Source organism: Chenopodium quinoa, unplaced genomic scaffold (genome assembly GCF_001683475.1).
Source record: "Chenopodium quinoa cultivar QQ74 unplaced genomic scaffold, ASM168347v1, whole genome shotgun sequence".
NCBI classification, from domain to species: domain Eukaryota; kingdom Viridiplantae; phylum Streptophyta; class Magnoliopsida; order Caryophyllales; family Amaranthaceae; genus Chenopodium; species Chenopodium quinoa.
Window position 1 is genome coordinate 1,310,338 of NW_018743389.1, and position 13,399 is coordinate 1,323,736.

Sequence of the window (13,399 nt, forward strand, 5' to 3'; positions counted from 1 at the left end):
GAACATTTCCTTAGGAAGTTGGATTTGGATGGGGCTGTCATTAGGCAACACGCAAACACGGTTGTGCAAATAAGCTAATTCCTGAGATAGCGATTGAAGCACCGTGTCTTCAACTAATGGAGTAGCTTGCGTAGCTGAACATCGTGAAGGGCTCTTCATCGACGCTTTTCCACTCACCGAGCCATGTTCACTCCTGTTCTTTGGCCCCTCCACCCTCTTCTTTGGAGTTTGACTTTTCTTCGATGGCTAATAAGACAAATCATATAAATAGTTAGAAAAGATTTCCATCCAACTCTTGGGAAGAAAAGATTAAATCGTGAAATCTAAATCTTAATTACCTGGTTCATCAACCGTATCCAAGCAGTTGGCCATTGCACAAAACTACCTTTTGCTGCCCAGAGTGTAGTGAACTCATCCTCCTCCACGGGCACAGGTATTAAGATCTCCTCGAACCCGGGAACCACATAATGGATCCCGACAGAATAATGCTCAGGCAGAAGAGGTCGAAGATGGACCGTGCCTTGTTCGGCCGGTTGTGCACTACCATAGGCAACAACTTTCAAAGGTCCATCATATGATTCGCCCGGGTGAAGAAGTTCACAACGGTCTCTTCCTGCACCAATTAGGAAGATACTTTATTTAAATATTCATAATTAAGCATATTAGGTGTAATATAGCAGTTAAATCAAGAATTGAGCAAAAAACATGGAAAATGGGCAAGTTAGAACTCATTTAGGCCATTTCGAGTCGTAAACACTCTAAATGAACCTAAAACTTGTGAAATTGCTTTTTTAAGGTTGTTTCAAGTCACAAATATTCATAACTAAGCATCTTAGGTGTAATATAGGAGTTAAATCAAGAATTGAGCAAAAAACATGGAAAATGGGCAAGTTAGAACTCATTTAGGCCATTTCGAGCCGTAAACACTCTAAATGAACCTAACTTGTGAAATTGCTTTTTTTTAGGTTTTTTCAAGCCAAAAATATTCATAACTAAGCATATTAGGTGTAATATAGCAGTTAAATCAAGAATTGAGCAAAAAACATAGAAAATGGGCAAGTTAGAACTCATTTAGGCCATTTCCAGTCGTAAACACTCTAAATGAACCTAAAACTTGTGAAATTGTTTTTTTAAGGTTGTTTCAAGCCACAAATATTCATAACTAAGCATCTTAGGTGTAATATAGGAGTTAAATCAAGAATTGAGCAAAAAACATGGAAAATGGGCAAGTTAGAACTCATTTAGGCCATTTCGAGCCGTAAACACTCTAAATGAACCTAACTTGTGAAATTGCTTTTTTTAGGTTTTTTCAAGCCACAAATATTCATAACTAAGCATATTAGGTGTAATATAGCAGATAAATCAAGAATTGAGCAAAAAACATGGAAAATGGGCAAGTTAGAACTCATTTAGGCCATTTCGAGCCGTAAACACTCTAAATGAACCTAACTTGTGAAATTGCTTTTTTTAGGTTGTTTCAAGCCACAAATATTCATACCTAAGCTTATTAGGTGTAATATAGCAGATAAATCAAGAATTGAGCAAAAAACATGGAAAATGGGCAAGTTAGAACTCATTTAGGCCATTTCGAGTCGTAAACACTCTAAATGAACCTAAAACTTGTGAAATTGCTTTTTTAAGGTTGTTTCAAGCCACAAATATTCATAACTAAGCATCTTAGGTGTAATATAGGAGTTAAATCAAGAATTGAGCAAAAAACATGGAAAATGGGCAAGTTAGAACTCATTTAGGCCATTTCGAGCCGTAAACACTCTAAATGAACCTAAAACTTGTGAAATTGCTTTTTGTAGGTTTTTTCAAGCCACAAATATTCATAACTAAGCATATTAGGTGTAATATAGCAGTTAAATCAAGAATTGAGCAAAAAAACATGGAAAATGGGCAAGTTAGAACTCATTTAGGCCATTTCGAGTCGTAAACACTCTAAATGAACCTAAAACTTGTGAAATTGCTTTTTTAAGGTTGTTTCAAGCCACAAATATTCATAACTAAGCATCTTAGGTGTAATATAGGAGTTAAATCAAGAATTGAGCAAAAAACATGGAAAATGGGCAAGTTAGAACTTATTTAGGCCATTTCGAGCCGTAAACACTCTAAATGAACCTAACTTGTGAAATTGCTTTTTTTAGGTTGTTTCAAGCCACAAATATTCATAACTAAGCATATTAGGTGTAATATAGCAGTTAAATCAAGAATTGAGCAAAAAAACATGGAAAATGGGCAAGTTAGAACTCATTTAGGCCATTTCAAGTCGTAAACACTCTAAATGAACCTAACTTGTGAAATTGCTTTTTTAAGGTTGTTTCAAGCCACAAATATTCATAACTAAGCATCTTAGGTGTAATATAGGAGTTAAACCAAGAATTGAGCAAAAAACATGGAAAATGGGCAAGTTAGAACTCATTTAGGCCATTTCGAGTCGTAAACACTCTAAATGAACCTAACTTGTGAAATTGCTTTTTTAAGGTTTTTTCAAGCCACAAATATTCATAACTAAGCATCTTAGGTGTAATATAGGAGTTAAATCAAGAATTGAGCAAAAAACATGGAAAATGGGCAAGTTAGAACTCATTTAGGCCATTTCGAGCCGTAAACACTCTAAATGAACCTAAAACTTGTGAAATTGCTTTTTTAAGGTTGTTTCAAGCCACAAATATTCATAACTAAGCATATTAGGTGTAATATAGCAGTTAAATCAAGAATTGAGCAAAAAACATGGAAAATGGGCAAGTTAGAACTCATTTAGGCCATTTCGAGCCGTAAACACTCTAAATGAACCTTAAACTTGTGAAATTGCTTTTTAAAGGTTGTTTCAAGCCACAAATATTCATAACTAAGCATCTTAGGTGTAATATAGCAGTTAAATCAAGAATTGAGCAAAAAACATGGAAAATGGGCAAGTTAGAACTCATTTAGGTCATTTCGAGCCGTAAACACTCTAAATAAACCTAAAACTTGTGAAATTGCTTTTTTAAGGTTGTTTCAAGCCACAAATATTCATAACTAAGCATATTAGGTGTAATATAGCAGTTAAATCAAGAATTGAGCAAAAAACATGGAAAATGGGCAAGTTAGAACTCATTTAGGCCATTTCGAGTCGTAAACACTCTAAATGAACCTAAAACTTGTGAAATTGCTTTTTTAAGGTTGTTTCAAGCCACAAATATTCATAACTAAGCATCTTAGGTGTAATATAGGAGTTAAATCAAGAACTGAGCAAAAAACATGGAAAATGGGCAAGTTAGAACTCATTTAGGCCATTTCGAGCCGTAAACACTCTAAATGAACCTAACTTGTGAAATTGCTTTTTGTAGGTTTTTTCAAGCCACAAATATTCATAACTAAGCATATTAGGTGTAATATAGCAGTTAAATCAAGAATTGAGCAAAAAACATGGAAAATGGGCAAGTTAGAACTCATTTAGGCCATTTCGAGTCGTAAACACTCTAAATGAACCTAAAACTTGTGAAATTGCTTTTTTAAGGTTGTTTCAAGCCACAAATATTCATAACTAAGCATCTTAGGTGTAATATAGGAGTTAAATCAAGAATTGAGCAAAAAACATGGAAAATGGGCAAGTTAGAACTCATTTAGGCCATTTCGAGCCGTAAACACTCTAAATGAACCTAACTTGTGAAATTGCTTTTTTTAGGTTGTTTCAAGCCACAAATATTCATAACTAAGCATATTAGGTGTAATATAGCAGTTAAATCAAGAATTGAGCAAAAAAACATGGAAAATGGGCAAGTTAGAACTCATTTAGGCCATTTCGAGTCGTAAACACTCTAAATGAACCTAAAACTTGTGAAATTGCTTTTTTAAGGTTGTTTCAAGCCACAAATATTCATAACTAAGCATCTTAGGTGTAATATAGGAGTTAAACCAAGAATTGAGCAAAAAACATGGAAAATGGGCAAGTTAGAACTCATTTAGGCCATTTCGAGTCGTAAACACTCTAAATGAACCTAACTTGTGAAATTGCTTTTTTAAGGTTTTTTCAAGCCACAAATATTCATAACTAAGCATCTTAGGTGTAATATAGGAGTTAAATCAAGAATTGAGCAAAAAACATGGAAAATGGGCAAGTTAGAACTCATTTAGGCCATTTCGAGCCGTAAACACTCTAAATGAACCTAAAAGTTGTGAAATTGCTTTTTTAAGGTTGTTTCAAGCCACAAATATTCATAACTAAGCATATTAGGTGTAATATAGCAGTTAAATCAAGAATTGAGCAAAAAACATGGAAAATGGGCAAGTTAGAACTCATTTAGGCCATTTCGAGCCGTAAACACTCTAAATGAACCTTAAACTTGTGAAATTGCTTTTTAAAGGTTGTTTCAAGCCACAAATATTCATAACTAAGCATCTTAGGTGTAATATAGCAGTTAAATCAAGAATTGAGCAAAAAACATGGAAAATGGGCAAGTTAGAACTCATTTAGGTCATTTCGAGCCGTAAACACTCTAAATAAACCTAAAACTTGTGAAATTGCTTTTTTAAGGTTGTTTCAAGCCACAAATATTCATAACTAAGCATATTAGGTGTAATATAGCAGTTAAATCAAGAATTGAGCAAAAAACATGGAAAATGGGCAAGTTAGAACTCATTTAGGCCATTTCGAGTCGTAAACACTCTAAATGAACCTAAAACTTGTGAAATTGCTTTTTTAAGGTTGTTTCAAGCCACAAATATTCATAACTAAGCATCTTAGGTGTAATATAGGAGTTAAATCAAGAACTGAGCAAAAAACATGGAAAATGGGCAAGTTAGAACTCATTTAGGCCATTTCGAGCCGTAAACACTCTAAATGAACCTAACTTGTGAAATTGCTTTTTGTAGGTTTTTTCAAGCCACAAATATTCATAACTAAGCATATTAGGTGTAATATAGGAGTTAAATCAAGAATTGAGCAAAAAACATGGAAAATGGGCAAGTTAGAACTCATTTAGGCCATTTCGAGCCGTAAACACTCTAAATGAACCTAACTTGTGAAATTGCTTTTTTTAGGTTTTTTCAAGCCAAAAATATTCATAACTAAGCATATTAGGTGTAATATAGCAGTTAAATCAAGAATTGAGCAAAAAACATAGAAAATGGGCAAGTTAGAACTCATTTAGGCCATTTCCAGTCGTAAACACTCTAAATGAACCTAAAACTTGTGAAATTGTTTTTTTAAGGTTGTTTCAAGCCACAAATATTCATAACTAAGCATCTTAGGTGTAATATAGGAGTTAAATCAAAAATTGAGCAAAAAACATGGAAAATGGGCAAGTTAGAACTCATTTAGGCCATTTCGAGCCGTAAACACTCTAAATGAACCTAACTTGTGAAATTGCTTTTTTTAGGTTTTTTCAAGCCACAAATATTCATAACTAAGCATATTAGGTGTAATATAGCAGATAAATCAAGAATTGAGCAAAAAACATGGAAAATGGGCAAGTTAGAACTCATTTAGGCCATTTCGAGCCGTAAACACTCTAAATGAACCTAACTTGTGAAATTGCTTTTTTTAGGTTGTTTCAAGCCACAAATATTCATACCTAAGCTTATTAGGTGTAATATAGCAGATAAATCAAGAATTGAGCAAAAAACATGGAAAATGGGCAAGTTAGAACTCATTTAGGCCATTTCGAGTCGTAAACACTCTAAATGAACCTAAAACTTGTGAAATTGCTTTTTTAAGGTTGTTTCAAGCCACAAATATTCATAACTAAGCATCTTAGGTGTAATATAGGAGTTAAATCAAGAATTGAGCAAAAAACATGGAAAATGGGCAAGTTAGAACTCATTTAGGCCATTTCGAGCCGTAAACACTCTAAATGAACCTAAAACTTGTGAAATTGCTTTTTGTAGGTTTTTTCAAGCCACAAATATTCATAACTAAGCATATTAGGTGTAATATAGCAGTTAAATCAAGAATTGAGCAAAAAAACATGGAAAATGGGCAAGTTAGAACTCATTTAGGCCATTTCGAGTCGTAAACACTCTAAATGAACCTAAAACTTGTGAAATTGCTTTTTTAAGGTTGTTTCAAGCCACAAATATTCATAACTAAGCATCTTAGGTGTAATATAGGAGTTAAATCAAGAATTGAGCAAAAAACATGGAAAATGGGCAAGTTAGAACTTATTTAGGCCATTTCGAGCCGTAAACACTCTAAATGAACCTAACTTGTGAAATTGCTTTTTTTAGGTTGTTTCAAGCCACAAATATTCATAACTAAGCATATTAGGTGTAATATAGCAGTTAAATCAAGAATTGAGCAAAAAAAACATGGAAAATGGGCAAGTTAGAACTCATTTAGGCCATTTCAAGTCGTAAACACTCTAAATGAACCTAACTTGTGAAATTGCTTTTTTAAGGTTGTTTCAAGCCACAAATATTCATAACTAAGCATCTTAGGTGTAATATAGGAGTTAAACCAAGAATTGAGCAAAAAACATGGAAAATGGGCAAGTTAGAACTCATTTAGGCCATTTCGAGTCGTAAACACTCTAAATGAACCTAACTTGTGAAATTGCTTTTTTAAGGTTTTTTCAAGCCACAAATATTCATAACTAAGCATCTTAGGTGTAATATAGGAGTTAAATCAAGAATTGAGCAAAAAACATGGAAAATGGGCAAGTTAGAACTCATTTAGGCCATTTCGAGCCGTAAACACTCTAAATGAACCTAAAACTTGTGAAATTGCTTTTTTTAAGGTTGTTTCAAGCCACAAATATTCATAACTAAGCATATTAGGTGTAATATAGCAGTTAAATCAAGAATTGAGCAAAAAACATGGAAAATGGGCAAGTTAGAACTCATTTAGGCCATTTCGAGCCGTAAACACTCTAAATGAACCTTAAACTTGTGAAATTGCTTTTTAAAGGTTGTTTCAAGCCACAAATATTCATAACTAAGCATCTTAGGTGTAATATAGCAGTTAAATCAAGAATTGAGCAAAAAACATGGAAAATGGGCAAGTTAGAACTCATTTAGGTCATTTCGAGCCGTAAACACTCTAAATAAACCTAAAACTTGTGAAATTGCTTTTTTAAGGTTGTTTCAAGCCACAAATATTCATAACTAAGCATATTAGGTGTAATATAGCAGTTAAATCAAGAATTGAGCAAAAAACATGGAAAATGGGCAAGTTAGAACTCATTTAGGCCATTTCGAGTCGTAAACACTCTAAATGAACCTAAAACTTGTGAAATTGCTTTTTTAAGGTTGTTTCAAGCCACAAATATTCATAACTAAGCATCTTAGGTGTAATATAGGAGTTAAATCAAGAACTGAGCAAAAAACATGGAAAATGGGCAAGTTAGAACTCATTTAGGCCATTTCGAGCCGTAAACACTCTAAATGAACCTAACTTGTGAAATTGCTTTTTGTAGGTTTTTTCAAGCCACAAATATTCATAACTAAGCATATTAGGTGTAATATAGCAGTTAAATCAAGAATTGAGCAAAAAACATGGAAAATGGGCAAGTTAGAACTCATTTAGGCCATTTCGAGTCGTAAACACTCTAAATGAACCTAAAACTTGTGAAATTGCTTTTTTAAGGTTGTTTCAAGCCACAAATATTCATAACTAAGCATCTTAGGTGTAATATAGGAGTTAAATCAAGAATTGAGCAAAAAACATGGAAAATGGGCAAGTTAGAACTCATTTAGGCCATTTCGAGCCGTAAACACTCTAAATGAACCTAACTTGTGAAATTGCTTTTTTTAGGTTGTTTCAAGCCACAAATATTCATAACTAAGCATATTAGGTGTAATATAGCAGTTAAATCAAGAATTGAGCAAAAAAAACATGGAAAATGGGCAAGTTAGAACTCATTTAGGCCATTTCGAGTCGTAAACACTCTAAATGAACCTAAAACTTGTGAAATTGCTTTTTTAAGGTTGTTTCAAGCCACAAATATTCATAACTAAGCATCTTAGGTGTAATATAGGAGTTAAACCAAGAATTGAGCAAAAAACATGGAAAATGGGCAAGTTAGAACTCATTTAGGCCATTTCGAGTCGTAAACACTCTAAATGAACCTAACTTGTGAAATTGCTTTTTTAAGGTTTTTTCAAGCCACAAATATTCATAACTAAGCATCTTAGGTGTAATATAGGAGTTAAATCAAGAATTGAGCAAAAAACATGGAAAATGGGCAAGTTAGAACTCATTTAGGCCATTTCGAGCCGTAAACACTCTAAATGAACCTAAAAGTTGTGAAATTGCTTTTTTAAGGTTGTTTCAAGCCACAAATATTCATAACTAAGCATATTAGGTGTAATATAGCAGTTAAATCAAGAATTGAGCAAAAAACATGGAAAATGGGCAAGTTAGAACTCATTTAGGCCATTTCGAGCCGTAAACACTCTAAATGAACCTTAAACTTGTGAAATTGCTTTTTAAAGGTTGTTTCAAGCCACAAATATTCATAACTAAGCATCTTAGGTGTAATATAGCAGTTAAATCAAGAATTGAGCAAAAAACATGGAAAATGGGCAAGTTAGAACTCATTTAGGTCATTTCGAGCCGTAAACACTCTAAATAAACCTAAAACTTGTGAAATTGCTTTTTTAAGGTTGTTTCAAGCCACAAATATTCATAACTAAGCATATTAGGTGTAATATAGCAGTTAAATCAAGAATTGAGCAAAAAACATGGAAAATGGGCAAGTTAGAACTCATTTAGGCCATTTCGAGTCGTAAACACTCTAAATGAACCTAAAACTTGTGAAATTGCTTTTTTAAGGTTGTTTCAAGCCACAAATATTCATAACTAAGCATCTTAGGTGTAATATAGGAGTTAAATCAAGAACTGAGCAAAAAACATGGAAAATGGGCAAGTTAGAACTCATTTAGGCCATTTCGAGCCGTAAACACTCTAAATGAACCTAACTTGTGAAATTGCTTTTTGTAGGTTTTTTCAAGCCACAAATATTCATAACTAAGCATATTAGGTGTAATATAGCAGTTAAATCAAGAATTGAGCAAAAAACATGGAAAATGGGCAAGTTAGAACTCATTTAGGCCATTTCGAGTCGTAAACACTCTAAATGAACCTAAAACTTGTGAAATTGCTTTTTAAAGGTTGTTTCAAGCCACAAATATTCATAACTAAGCATCTTAGGTGTAATATAGGAGTTAAATCAAGAATTGAGCAAAAAACATGGAAAATGGGCAAGTTAGAACTCATTTAGGCCATTTCGAGCCGTAAACACTCTAAATGAACCTAACTTGTGAAATTGCTTTTTTTAGGTTGTTTCAAGCCACAAATATTCATAACTAAGCATATTAGGTGTAATATAGCAGTTAAATCAAGAATTGAGCAAAAAAACATGGAAAATGGGCAAGTTAGAACTCATTTAGGCCATTTCGAGTCGTAAACACTCTAAATGAACCTAACTTGTGAAATTGCTTTTTTAAGGTTGTTTCAAGCCACAAATATTCATAACTAAGCATCTTAGGTGTAATATAGGAGTTAAACCAAGAATTGAGCAAAAAACATGGAAAATGGGCAAGTTAGAACTCATTTAGGCCATTTCGAGTCGTAAACACTCTAAATGAACCTAACTTGTGAAATTGCTTTTTTAAGGTTTTTTCAAGCCACAAATATTCATAACTAAGCATCTTAGGTGTAATATAGGAGTTAAATCAAGAATTGAGCAAAAAACATGGAAAATGGGCAAGTTAGAACTCATTTAGGCCATTTCGAGCCGTAAACACTCTAAATGAACCTAAAACTTGTGAAATTGCTTTTTTAAGGTTGTTTCAAGCCACAAATATTCATAACTAAGCATATTAGGTGTAATATAGCAGTTAAATCAAGAATTGAGCAAAAAACATGGAAAATGGGCAAGTTAGAACTCATTTAGGCCATTTCGAGCCGTAAACACTCTAAATGAACCTTAAACTTGTGAAATTGCTTTTTTAAGGTTGTTTCAAGCCACAAATATTCATAACTAAGCATCTTAGGTGTAATATAGCAGTTAAATCAAGAATTGAGCAAAAAACATGGAAAATGGGCAAGTTAGAACTCATTTAGGTCATTTCGAGCCGTAAACACTCTAAATAAACCTAAAACTTGTGAAATTGCTTTTTTAAGGTTGTTTCAAGCCACAAATATTCATAACTAAGCATATTAGGTGTAATATAGCAGTTAAATCAAGAATTGAGCAAAAAACATGGAAAATGGGCAAGTTAGAACTCATTTAGGCCATTTCGAGTCGTAAACACTCTAAATGAACCTAAAACTTGTGAAATTGCTTTTTTAAGGTTGTTTCAAGCCACAAATATTCATAACTAAGCATCTTAGGTGTAATATAGGAGTTAAATCAAGAACTGAGCAAAAAACATGGAAAATGGGCAAGTTAGAACTCATTTAGGCCATTTCGAGCCGTAAACACTCTAAATGAACCTAACTTGTGAAATTGCTTTTTGTAGGTTTTTTCAAGCCACAAATATTCATAACTAAGCATATTAGGTGTAATATAGCAGTTAAATCAAGAATTGATTAAAAAACATGGAAAATGGGCAAGTTAGAACTCATTTAGGCCATTTCGAGTCGTAAACACTCTAAATGAACCTAAAACTTGTGAAATTGCTTTTTTAAGGTTGTTTCAAGCCACAAATATTCATAACTAAGCATCTTAGGTGTAATATAGGAGTTAAATCAAGAATTGAGCAAAAAACATGGAAAATGGGCAAGTTAGAACTCATTTAGGCCATTTCGAGCCGTAAACACTCTAAATGAACCTAACTTGTGAAATTGCTTTTTTTAGGTTGTTTCAAGCCACAAATATTCATAACTAAGCATATTAGGTGTAATATAGCAGTTAAATCAAGAATTGAGCAAAAAAACATGGAAAATGGGCAAGTTAGAACTCATTTAGGCCATTTCGAGTCGTAAACACTCTAAATGAACCTAACTTGTGAAATTGCTTTTTTAAGGTTGTTTCAAGCCACAAATATCCATAACTAAGCATCTTAGGTGTAATATAGGAGTTAAATCAAGAATTGAGCAAAAAACATGGAAAATGGGCAAGTTAGAACTCATTTAGGCCATTTCGAGCCGTAAACACTCTAAATGAACCTAAAACTTGTGAAATTGCTTTTTTTAGGTTTTTTCAAGCCACAAATATTCATAACTAAGTATCTTAGGCGCAAAAAAAAAAAGAAAAAAAGACCAAAATGAGTGCAAAAAAAAAAAAAAAACCGAAAACCGGGCGGGAAGGGCAGCGTGTGCACAGCGAGGAGGCTGCACAGCTGCTGCAGTTCTGCACAGCTTCTGCGCAGCTGCTGCAGTGCTGCACAGTGCTGCACAGCTGCAGCCTCCTCGCTGTGCTGCAGCCTCCTCGAGAAGAAAGAGAAGGAGGAGGAGGAGGAGGAGGAGGAGGAGAAGGAGAAAGAGAAGGAGAAGGAGAAGAAAGAGAAGGAGAAGGAGAAGGAGAAGAAAGAGAAGGAGAAGGGAGAGAAGGAGAAGGAGAAGAAAGAGAAGGAGAAGGAGAAGAAAGAGAAGGAGGAGGAGGAGGAGAAGGAGAAGAAAGAGAAGGAGGAGAAGGAGGAGAAGGAGAAGGAGAAGGAGAAAGAGAGGAGGAGGAGAAGGAGAAGGAGGAGGAGAATGAGGAGAAGGAGAAGCAGACAACAACAACACATCACATCAACAAATTAAAGCAACACAAACAACACAACACAGCGAAGAAACACCATTTCACAGCCAACTTAACCATTTCACAACACAATCCAAAAACCAATATCATTATCCAAACAAGTAAGTAAAAAATCACCTGTAGAATAGGAAAGTCATGAGGTGTCAGAGTATCAAGCCCCCTTGAGTTCGCATGTGAAGGAGTACCAATCTGCAATAGTGTATTGATAGTGAAACATTAATTAGAACCGTACCCACGTAACTCAACATATCAAAACTTATAGAGTTGAATTCTAATCACGTACCTCCTCGCGTGCATTTATCTCCTGTTCTCCTTCTCTTCGTGGGTGGCTACTTGAGTCGGCCGGTGTTGTCGAGGAAAAAGGCAAGGTCGGCAAATTCATTTGCTTCGCCCATGCATTGAACTCTTCGCGCATCTCATTGCGCACTTGTTCTTTAATTGATGCCACTGTGGCATCGAAGTTCTGTGGCGAGTTCACACTTGCTCCGATCTTCCAGATTTGGTATATTCGGGACCCATTACCTTCTCCCATCCTAGCAAGCTCCCCCCAGCATATAATACCCGTCCCGGATGGTAGGGTTTTCCCATAGCCAAGGTGAAGGGATCCTTCTCTACCGTCGGGACGAGCTTGCCTTCAACAAGCTCTCCGGTGTACTCAAGCTGTAGCAAAAACAAAATGGCAACATAAAGTAAGTGTTTATATAAAGTGATATACATGCAAATGAATAAAGTAGTTCACTGGTTCATAGTTGCTTACTAGCTTATCTGTCATTTATTTGGTTTCCGGAGCCTTGATGGACCATTTTCCGGTCTTCTTGTCCGCGAATGCATAGAGCAAAAGAAATCCCCAGCACGACTCACCAAAGTACTGGTCGTGGAGTCAGACGGCGCTGTGGAGGACCCTAGAAGCGCAGTGGGGTATACTCCTTCACTCACCCACGTATCCTCCATTCATCATACGTCATTGCTCCCATATGATGGTGGTATTGCTTTTGCAACGCATTCCTGGAATTCTGCTCCCTCATTTCCTACATAAAAAGATATATATGTTAGTTTCATTACTAATAAAAAAGACGATAAATTACAACACAATTTTCATCAGAGTTCTTTAAACTTACAATTTCTTCTTTTTTACATTTTTGATGAACGAAAGCCTCCCAATCATCCTTCGATATGCTAGGCCATATTTTCCAAGGGAGTTTCTCTTCATCGTTGACATCATCATCACTGCCACTCCTTTCTTGTTCTTTGGTTTCCTCACAAGTTTCTTTGTGATAAACCGACGAACTAAGTTACACTTGAAGCTTCTGAATCTTGCCGCAAGTAAGGATTCAACACCCTTCGCTTGGCGTACTCATTTGGAATGTTAAATAGACTCTGCAAGCACATATAACAAACATTATTTGTTTTCCAATAACATAACAATAAATTGAAATTGTTTATAAATAATCACATCAAATCAAACTTACCCTGGTATCATTCCAAAAACGTGTCAATTCAAGCCTGTAGGTACGTCGCTCTACGAAGCGTAATGGGGATTTTGCGCGCACAAATCCCAACTTGACCAGCATACTGACGACGCCATTTACCTGAGGGTTGCCCTACCCTGTCATACTCCAAGACCATAGGACCGACAGGTTTCTTGAAAGTTGTCGTCGGACCCCTCTGCTTTTTCTTGGCTGGTGCCCTGCACCCCCCCTCCACTTTGATCCTCACGAAACGGC

At 34.9% G+C, this 13,399-nt stretch overlaps 1 long non-coding RNA gene across 2 annotated transcripts; it reads right to left on the bottom strand.

Moving 5' to 3' along the window:
• Positions 1 to 62: 62 nt before the first annotated feature.
• Positions 63 to 12,154, bottom strand: LOC110738284. 2 transcript variants are annotated; one of them, XR_002514596.1, is made up of 4 exons: positions 11,959 to 12,154; positions 11,793 to 11,864; positions 339 to 613; positions 63 to 246 (listed from the first exon to the last, which is right to left on the bottom strand). It is a non-coding gene; the product is annotated as an uncharacterized LOC110738284 (long non-coding RNA). The 2 variants fall into 2 exon arrangements; XR_002514595.1 differs by having other exon boundaries at positions 11,793 to 12,154.
• Positions 12,155 to 13,399: the final 1,245 nt, after the last annotated feature.